The following is a 9689-nucleotide window of genomic DNA, read 5'->3' as shown; positions in this document are numbered from 1 at the left end:
AGCTAAACATCGAAGCCTATCTTCAGAAGATAGGGCTCAGGTATATGGCAGATTGGCTTTAGTGCAAGTGAGAGTTTATTAGATGTGTACCCTAAAAACTAATCTTGACTGATACATATCTTTCTCTAGAAAATATTTTGTACTTGATGGGCAGTCTTTATAACCAATCATATAATATGTGTCCATGATTTGTCTTAGAAATTAACAAAGATAATTTTATATATTCTCAAAGTGTTGAGAATTTGAGACATACATCATTAGTGGTTAATTTCTAAATGCTTCCGATCAAAAGATCGTCATAGAGGATAGTGATCAATCCATTCAAGATCAGTATATAGATCACCTCCCTTTAGGGCAAATAAGTCTCGAGTCTGCAGTGCAGAGACACTAGGATAAGAGTGCAGGTGATTGTTAGAGAACAACTTGCACTGAACATGACTAACATGAGAAACCATTTGGATGTCTACTCACTCATCAGTAATTTTCTCTAGCTGTAGTGGTGTGACTAGTCTTTTGACCTACGGTGTATTGGCTATTCACAGCGAGGCTACTTAGTTTGACTGCACATTCTGTTAGTCCTTGGCCATTCGGATTCTTGCTGTGTATGTTTGCTATTGTAGGTTTAGATTCGTTGTTTGGAGTAGGATGCACCTAGATGAAATCTATTGATCTTGGTAAGAAAGGAGAAGTCCTATGCGATTCGTAAGATTGAGATCAAAAAATCTTTGGTCAAAGTAAGTATGAATACTAGAAAAAAGTTTTCATAGAATTAATAGATGAACTCGAATCGAGCCAATTTAGCATATGACTAATGATGGGGTTTGACGAGTTCTCTATGACCTCCATCAAGTCGAAACTCACGATAAAAAAATTTATCACACGATGACTACACCTAGGGGTTCAGCTTTTTTATTTTGTTGGGTTGCCAGTATATATTGCTAGATGTCATTGATGGATCGTGAGAACTCACTAAGATCATTTTTAGATAAACGATCTTTGTTGAAGTGAGTTAGAATCGTTTCAGTCCATCGAAAAGAGTTTCGATGATACTGTGATGAAAATCATAGTATGTCTTACTACCATATAAAATAGAACTTGAAAGGTCACGCACAAAAGAAACATGACTTGATCAATGACTTGGATCATATTTGAATTATCAATCAGATTGATAGTTTGAATTTTAAAAACTGCTACTTTGTAAGCATTACAGTTTTGGCAGCTGCTAATTATTAGCACAAAGACTTAATTATAAATATTATATTTTTTTTGAAGCTGATTAAATTATAAATTAAGTCTTAATTAATTTAAATTAGATTTAATTTAATTTATTTTAATTTAATTTAATGTTAATTGGGTTTAATTTTTTAAATCAGATTTGGATTTCAAGCTTGATTGGATCAAGCTTGATAGCTTTTCGAGTTTGACTCGATTCAGACTCGATTTGAATATGATTAAGACCTAATTTGAACCAGATGAACTATGACTTTTAGAGTCCAGGTCCTCTAGGACTCTCTCTCCAGATCTCATGCTAAGAAGGGAAGTGGGTGATGGTTTTCTCGTTGCTTATTTCTTCTTGCGTGCGTGAAGGAGATTGGCGCCCCACCTTATCTGGAATTCTTTCTCATCCAAATTTTTTTCTATTTGAATTTGATTCAAAATAGAATAGAACTCAGCTTATTTGGCATGTAAGGAATAATTTTTTGTATGACAAAAAATTTAAGAAAGAAGGATGGCATGTGCTATTTGTGATGAGTCTTCTTTCCTTGCTGCACAACATTATCTCCATGCCCTTCTATCCATTGATTTTGATTTGAATGGATATGATTAAAAGAGATTAGATCTCTTGGGTGTGAGGAAGAGGTTGTGCATGGGATAAGAAGGTTTTTGGTGCAACAAAATTAAGAGGGGGCGTGATGTTTTGCATGAGAAAGAAGTAGCGACTTCTTTAGCACATTACACATCTCATTTCCAACACCTCCTCCTCCCTTCTCCCCTTCATTCAATGCCCAGATCTGATAGAGATCAGATCTAAGAAGAGAAGAAGAAGCATTCTTCTTCTCTTCATGGTTATCTGATTCAGATCCCATCAGATTTGTGTGAAAGAGTTCGCGCAGCGATCTCCTTCTTCAAGATCTAGAAGAAGAGATCAAGATCCAAGACTGACGAGCGAGATCTACAATATGCTAGCATACCGATGATCTTGGTGCTCTGATCAAATATCTTCATGTGGATACCAGTAAAGGCTGGGTGCATGCACAGTTACATTCAGAATCTGAGACACCCACAGGATCCAAGGTATGGAGATCTGATCTCTGTTTAATTTTTACTAACCATTTATTTTCTTTTTAGATTTTAAATCATGGTTGAATGTTCTGTCAAGATCCTTGCTATAATTTTTAGATCTAGTACGTAAATAAATTAAAAATATTTTAATTTATTTACTTTTGCTACACATATATTTAGTAAATTTTTAAACTATATGTATGAAATCGTAGCAGTATTCTAACAGTGTGTAGTGGCTATGCCTCAACAATGGGTACTTCTGATTGAGTGTTAGTTTATAAATTCTCTATATGCTAACTCTGAATAAACTGTAGGTCTAGAACTTTCTCAAATTCAACTGTCCTCCCACTGTCCCCTTCTTGAATGAACTCTTTTTCTAAGAAAATGGCATGCCTACCAACAAACACCTTTTGTTGAGTAGGATGATAGAAGTAGTATCCTATACTCTTCTTGGGATAACCTAGAAATCTATATTTATCTGATCTAGCACTAAGCTTATGTCCATCAATATTTTTTACATAAGCAGGGTAACCTCAGATCTTAAGGTGTTTAAGACTGGGCCTCTTCCCTTTCCATATCTCATATGGAGTACTAGAGACAGATTTTGATGGTACTTTATTCAAAATATATGTCGCAGTCTCGAGAGCAAATCCCCAAAAGGAGATCGAAAGATTTGTGAAACACATCATGGAGCACACCATATCTAATAAGGTGTGATTTCTCTTTTTCGCAATACCATTTAATTATGGAGTATAAGATGGTGTCCACTGAGAGAGAAAATTATTTTATTTTAAATGATTGAAAAACTCATTAATTAAATATTCTCCTCCTCGATCAGATCGAAGAGCTTTAATACTTTTGCCAGTTTGTTTCTCAACCATTCTTTTGTTAGAAAATGTATCCCAAAGCCAATCATCAATCTGTTGATGGTTGTGCTATTTGATGTAATTGTATATGAATTAATTATTAATAAAATATTTATTTAATAATTATCATCATAAGCTTGTATATCTTCTATATCGAACTTCTGTATTATGATAAAAGTTCTTAGGACTATTTTAAATCGATAAAGAAGAATTTATTATTTAGTCTTTAAATGAGTTCACAACTAAATAATATGTTATTACTAGGATGATAGACATATCAGATGTAGGTCATTGTGTGCCATATAAGTTGGTTGTCCTCTTAACTAAGGAGCGTGGAAAGGCTGGTATGGCATGCAGGTGAAATATAGGAGTACATTTCATGGAACGTGACCAACTTCGGAGTACTTTGCTGTCAAGAGTTATTTTAAAGGGATATAGGTATAAGTATCTCTTCGATCTGAGATCACCACGGTGACTTGCAAGCAACTCACTGTGCTTGATGTCAGACTATCTGAATTTTTAATTCAGTATTGAAAGGTTTCTAGGCACAGTCAAGTATGTGAAGTCAGTGCGTGAGTCAAGATAGAATTAACCACTCCAAAAGATTAGAGAGAATGATTTGTATTTCAATTTAGTAAGATCTTAGCTAGGGCAGTCCTTGTGCAGAGTCACAGGATTTATTAGGTTGAGATACATAATGGATGTACTATTAAGAGTTGATAGTTTAAACTCTAACTTATCCTAGCATCAAGGGTCAAAGGGATGAATTATATAGTGACTGTATCCAAGTAGGTTCTTACGTGTTGCTTTACATACATTCAGCCTATCCAGATGTCGGGTATCATTGCTAGATTGCTACTTCGATTGGTATAGAAATCTATTTCTATGCTACTGACTTAGGTTCAAACCTATGGGGTCACATACATTAAAAATTTTTCTCTGATCAGATAGCTGATTTGAAGAGTCCCACTAGACTGAAACTCTGGTGAAGAGTCCCACTGGACGGGGACTCTACTGAAGAGTCCCACTGAATTGGCACTCTATCATTAATGAAGGATTAATTAGTGATTAAATCACTAATTAGCTCAATTTGATTGAGCATTAAAGTCTGGATCAAGTCTGATTGAATTGGATTCAATCAGGTCAAGTCTGATTAGGTTATGAGATGACCTAATTGGTAAGGAAGAATTGATCCTGATTTGATCAAATCTATGGCTCAATTAATTTACTAATTTGATCAGATTTAATAAAAGTTATGGAAGCCTAATTAGATCAAGTTCATTATATTTTATTTGGATCTAATTGGATTGAGTTTGAAAAAAATTCAATTGGTTAAACCCTAGAGTCCCAGATGAATGGGACTCTCTCCCTTGTGCCACCAAGAAAGACTCATGCCTTTTCTCATCGCATAAAACTAGCTTGTACATGAGAAAACTAGAAGCTAACACCCTTTTTGTCACCCACTTTGGATAGGTATTAGTTGTTTGGGTTTGAATTCAAGTTGGACTTTGAATTTGAATCAAACTTTTTATCTTACTCTACCCACCCGCTAGCCCTTGTGAAGGTGCCTATTTTGTGCAACAAAAGGAATAGCTCTAGGTTGTTTTCCATGCCCAAAAACTCTCTGGTTGGCTTCTCTTTAGGTCGGATAAGGGTAAAAAAAAGTTGGGGTTAAATTAAAATTCAAAATAGTTTGAATTGTAGCAAATTCTGACACTTGTCCTATCTAATCTGATGAAGCCGGCACCTATAAAAAGCATATGTTTTTGTGTGCCAACCACTCTCTGAATTTTATCATGAGATATCAGAGGAAAAGAGGGGCCAAACATCATTCTTGGGGCATGAGATTTGGGGTGGGTTCATACCATCTTGGCATGTGCAAAGGAGGAGATCAATCTCCTCTCGGGTGAGAGACCTAGAATCATTCTAGGATTTCTGGGTGAGGGAAAACCAAAAGGAAGAGAGTCTTCATATGATTTTTCTCTACTATCTAGCATCCTCCTCTGATCTATCTTCAATATCAAAAAGATCTGAGGTAATCGAAGAAGGAGATCAAATCAGATCTACCTTCAGAAGCCAACTGCACGAGCTAGCACTCCTGCGGAGGGCTGATCGATCCAAAGGCTTCGTGTGGACCATCCGTAAAGATCGGATACTTGTGTGACTGCGAGCAATTTGAGAGAACTTTCATATCCATATTTTTGATTATGAAGTTTGACTACCCATGCTCAGGTATTGGGTTTGAAACCCTAATAATAGTAGATTAGATCTATTGTTGAATGTTGATTTTTGGTTCACATACTTGTTATTTTAGATTCAGATTTTTATGCATATAAATTTATATCATAAATCTATTTGTAGAAGTTTTAAGATTAGATCTTATGCATGTATTTATAGATTAAATAGTTTAATTTAATATTCTTCTACTGTAAAATTTTTGAAATGTATGCATGAAACTCTTGTGCATCCCAACAATGGTATCAGAGCCATGGTTCGATATGACATGATATTATATGTATTTAGATCTATAATTTAATTTAGATTAGATCTGATATATGATATTTAGATCTAAAATTAGTTATAGATCTGATCACACAAACTGATATAAGATTGTCCTACTGTAAGGTTTACCTCTTACAGTGCAAAGATTTTTATGCTGATCCTTATAAAATTTGATTTTAAATTGGAGCATATGAAATTTATTTATGATGATTATTATCTAATTTTAGTATGATCAAAATATAACAATCAGATCTAAAATAATTTAGATTAGACTTAAATTATTTAGATTAGATGATCTGAGTAGCAAAGTATTTGGATCGGATTTGTCACAAGACCGTCCAATCATAGGAGGTAATAGAGATTAGATCTCTTTTTTTTCTATTCAATTGGATCCTCTTATAATGTGTAGGAGTATCATTGTTACTAAATCCAATGAAAATGAATGCAAAATTTTTTTTTTATTTTTTTACAAAATCTTAAGATTGTGTATATGATATATTGTATGAAAAGTAGTTGCATCTAATCTTTGCAACTAAAATCTAGAATCATAAATATGTTTAGAATAGTTCTAAAATAATTTATAATTAATTTTATTTCTATTTATGTAAAATTATTTTGATCTAAAATTAATGTAATTATTAGAGTTTGCCTATTGAGTCGACTCAATTTTGGTTGGATCGACTTAGGACTCTAGTTAGTCAGCTCAATTTCTGTTAAACTGACTCAGTGAAACAGACTGAAATTATGATGTATAATTCATCATCAATAAGTCAACTAAGTTTCGAAACTTAGTCAATCCACTGTGATGAGTTGGCTCAATTCAGGGGTGATCTGATTCATGTTCAGATCTAAATAATTATGCATCAAAATTAATTATAAAAATATTTTATAAAATTTAAAATTATTCTTAAATACCAAACTCCTACCCACAATCCTAAATTTAATTGAGAATTAAGTTAAATAAATTAGATCTAGAATTGTAAATTAAAGATCTAATATCATTGGCATAAAATATGGGTGATGGGTTTATGGGTTAGCTTGATCAAGTCCTAATTAGATTAGAATCAAAGCTTAAATGGACTAAATAGAAAAATTGATTAAGTCTAATCAAAAGTTGAATTAGATTAAATCAGGATTTCTCTACAGCCAATACTGTTGGAATTTTTATGTCAGGGCATGCAAGTATATTTTAAATTTTTTTTTTCTAAATATGGCAACAAAATAGAAGATTAAAATTTTTTTAATCTATATTATGCATGCATAAAATATAAACCACAAGGATCTATTTCATATGCTGAAATTGAACATATGCTGAAATTGAATATGTGATCGAATTATATACCTATTTCATAATTTCTTTCTTCAAATCTGGATCTACAAGAGAAGAGACTCTCTCTTAGCCATGCAAGTATCCGACCTCTATATGTATCCACTTAGGATCAACCTGAAACAGTCCTCTTAAAATTGATTTTTCTTCTCCAAAAAAAATCAGCCTGCAAATCTGATTGAAGCTTGGATCGCGAACAACTCTTTTATCCTTTCCTTGATCTTCTTCTTCTTTTCTTCTTTTGCTTCTTTTTCTAGATTATGGAGCAACTAGAGAGTACAAAGCAACAAATAAGAGAGACGCTCAACAGCCCTTGGGCATGGAAGAAAGAGGACACCCAAGCTTGGGGCGTTAATGCTCCAAGGGAGAAGAGAGGAAGAAGAGAAAAGGAGGTGTGGGACTCTCCAAGAGGGGGCGTGGGTTGATAGTTGAACTTCCTAGGGACCCTTGGGGGGGGCCCTTTAAATAGGCATAAAGTTTGAATCCTATTCAAAATCACACAAGCATTTAATATAAGTCCTACTTGCATTATGTTTTCTTATTCCTTTAGTTATTTGAATTCTTTTAGGAAAGCAATTATGTGCCAACTATTGGAGCCCTTACACCCACAAAATCACATCCCACTTTGCACCCATGGGACTCCCCATAAAAGATCCACATGCCTTCTAATAGATGGGCACATCCAACTTGATTAAATCAAGTGGCACCCAAACAAAACTATCAAAAAAATTAATTAAGGATTTGTACCCTTAATTTATTTGATCCAAAATCTTAGGCACCCAACAATTGAAGCCCAATGAATCTAATTTATTTAAGTTATTAGTAGATAATTAAGTTTGAATTAATCTTATCAAATAAAAAATTCAAATGTAAAGAGAAAATTGGATCCAACCATGTGCTAGCAAGGTTACCTTGAACCCAATAGAGTTTCACTAAATCCAATTGAGACTTCATAAGCCCAATCACTTATTCCAGGTCTAATCTCTTTGTTGTGTGACCCCATAGGTTCAATTCTATCTGGTAGTGAGATATACAATGATCTCTATCATTGTATCATTGAAACTCTTTTCAATGGGTCGAAACAATTTCTCTCTAACTCATCCAAGATTGTCGATCCTGAGCAATCCTAGTGAGCTCTCACAATCTACCAGTGACACCTAGTAATATGTAGTGACAACTCAGTAGAATCAAAAATAAACTTTAAGGTACAGTTAATGTGTCATTCAGTCCCTGTATCGTGAGTCCCGACTAGATAGCAGGCATGGATAAATCGTCAAACCTCATCATCAGTCATATAATATATTCGATCAGCTCAAGTCCAATTGTGATCCTTATAAAAATTCTTTTTCATCAATCATACTACTGTGACCACAGACTCTCAGACTTAGCCTCTCAAATCTCATAGGACTACTCCTTTCTATCAAGATCGATAGATTTTATCTTGATGCGTACTCTACTCCTACAGTGGACCAACTGTCACCAACATCTACTACAAGAGCTCATTGAGACTATGTTTATGTGTTAGTCAAACTCCAGCAGTCTCACCATGAGCAATCATACCATCACTATTCAAAAGATCATTCACACAACTACAGCATCGAGATAATCACTGACGATCGAATAGAAATCCAAATGATCTCTCGTATGGTGACGCTTAGTACTAGTTGCTCTCTAACAACTATCTGTACTCATTGCTCAGTGTCTCTATACTATAGATCAGAGACTCATCTATCCTGAAGAAAGCAATCTATACACTGGTCTATCTGGATCGATCACCATCCTCATGATGATACTATGATCGAGAGTATTTAGAAATTAAATACATATCTTTAATTCTCATTATTTTGAGAATATGTATCGAAATGATAATTTCATAGATGATTCAAAGATACATCACACTTGAATAAAAAATAAACTTGCTCTTTTATTGATCAAATTAATGTATTAAGTACAAAATTTTATCCTAGCTTTATTACAATATGTTATCCATATTGACTTTTAGGACATACATCTAACAATCTTTCACTTGGACTAAAGCCAATTGGCCACTAATCTAAGTCCCATCTTCTCAAGGTGGACTTTCATTTTTGGTTGGCTCAATTGTTTTGTCAGCAGATCTACCACATTGTCTGCGAAGTCTACTCTTCGCATCTCGACATGTTTCTTTTTGAGATAGTCGTATATGATATGATATTGCCATTTGATGTGCTTTAATTTTTGATAAAATCTCGACTCCTTAGTAAGTGCTATGGCTCTATTATTATCGCAATAAAGTGGTATGGTATCTGATGTCATAACCTCAAGTTTTGTGATAAATTTTTTGAACCAAAAATCTTCCTTTTCAGCATCCGAAGCAGTGACATATTCAGCCTTTGTGATCGAATCCGCTATGATGGGTTGCTTAGAACTCTTCCAGCTGATCGCACCACCATTACAAATAAACACATATCCTGACATAGACTTTCTATCATCAGGATCAGACATGAAGTCTGAATCAGTATACCCCTCAACTCGTAACTCAGAACCTCCTCCAAAGATCAAGAACAAATCTTTAGTTCTTCTCAAGTACTTAAGGATGTTTTTCACAACTATGCAGTGCTCTTCACCTGGATTCGACTGATATCTACTTGTGACGCTCATGGTAAGGACAATATCAGATCGAGTGCTTAGTATGGCATGCATAAGGCTCCCTATGGCTGAGGCATAAGCAA

This window comes from Elaeis guineensis, chromosome 6 (assembly GCF_000442705.2).
Source record: "Elaeis guineensis isolate ETL-2024a chromosome 6, EG11, whole genome shotgun sequence".
Taxonomy (NCBI): Eukaryota; Viridiplantae; Streptophyta; class Magnoliopsida; order Arecales; family Arecaceae; genus Elaeis; species Elaeis guineensis.
The sequence above is the reverse complement of the archived record's forward strand: the minus strand, read 5'-3'. Positions refer to the sequence as shown.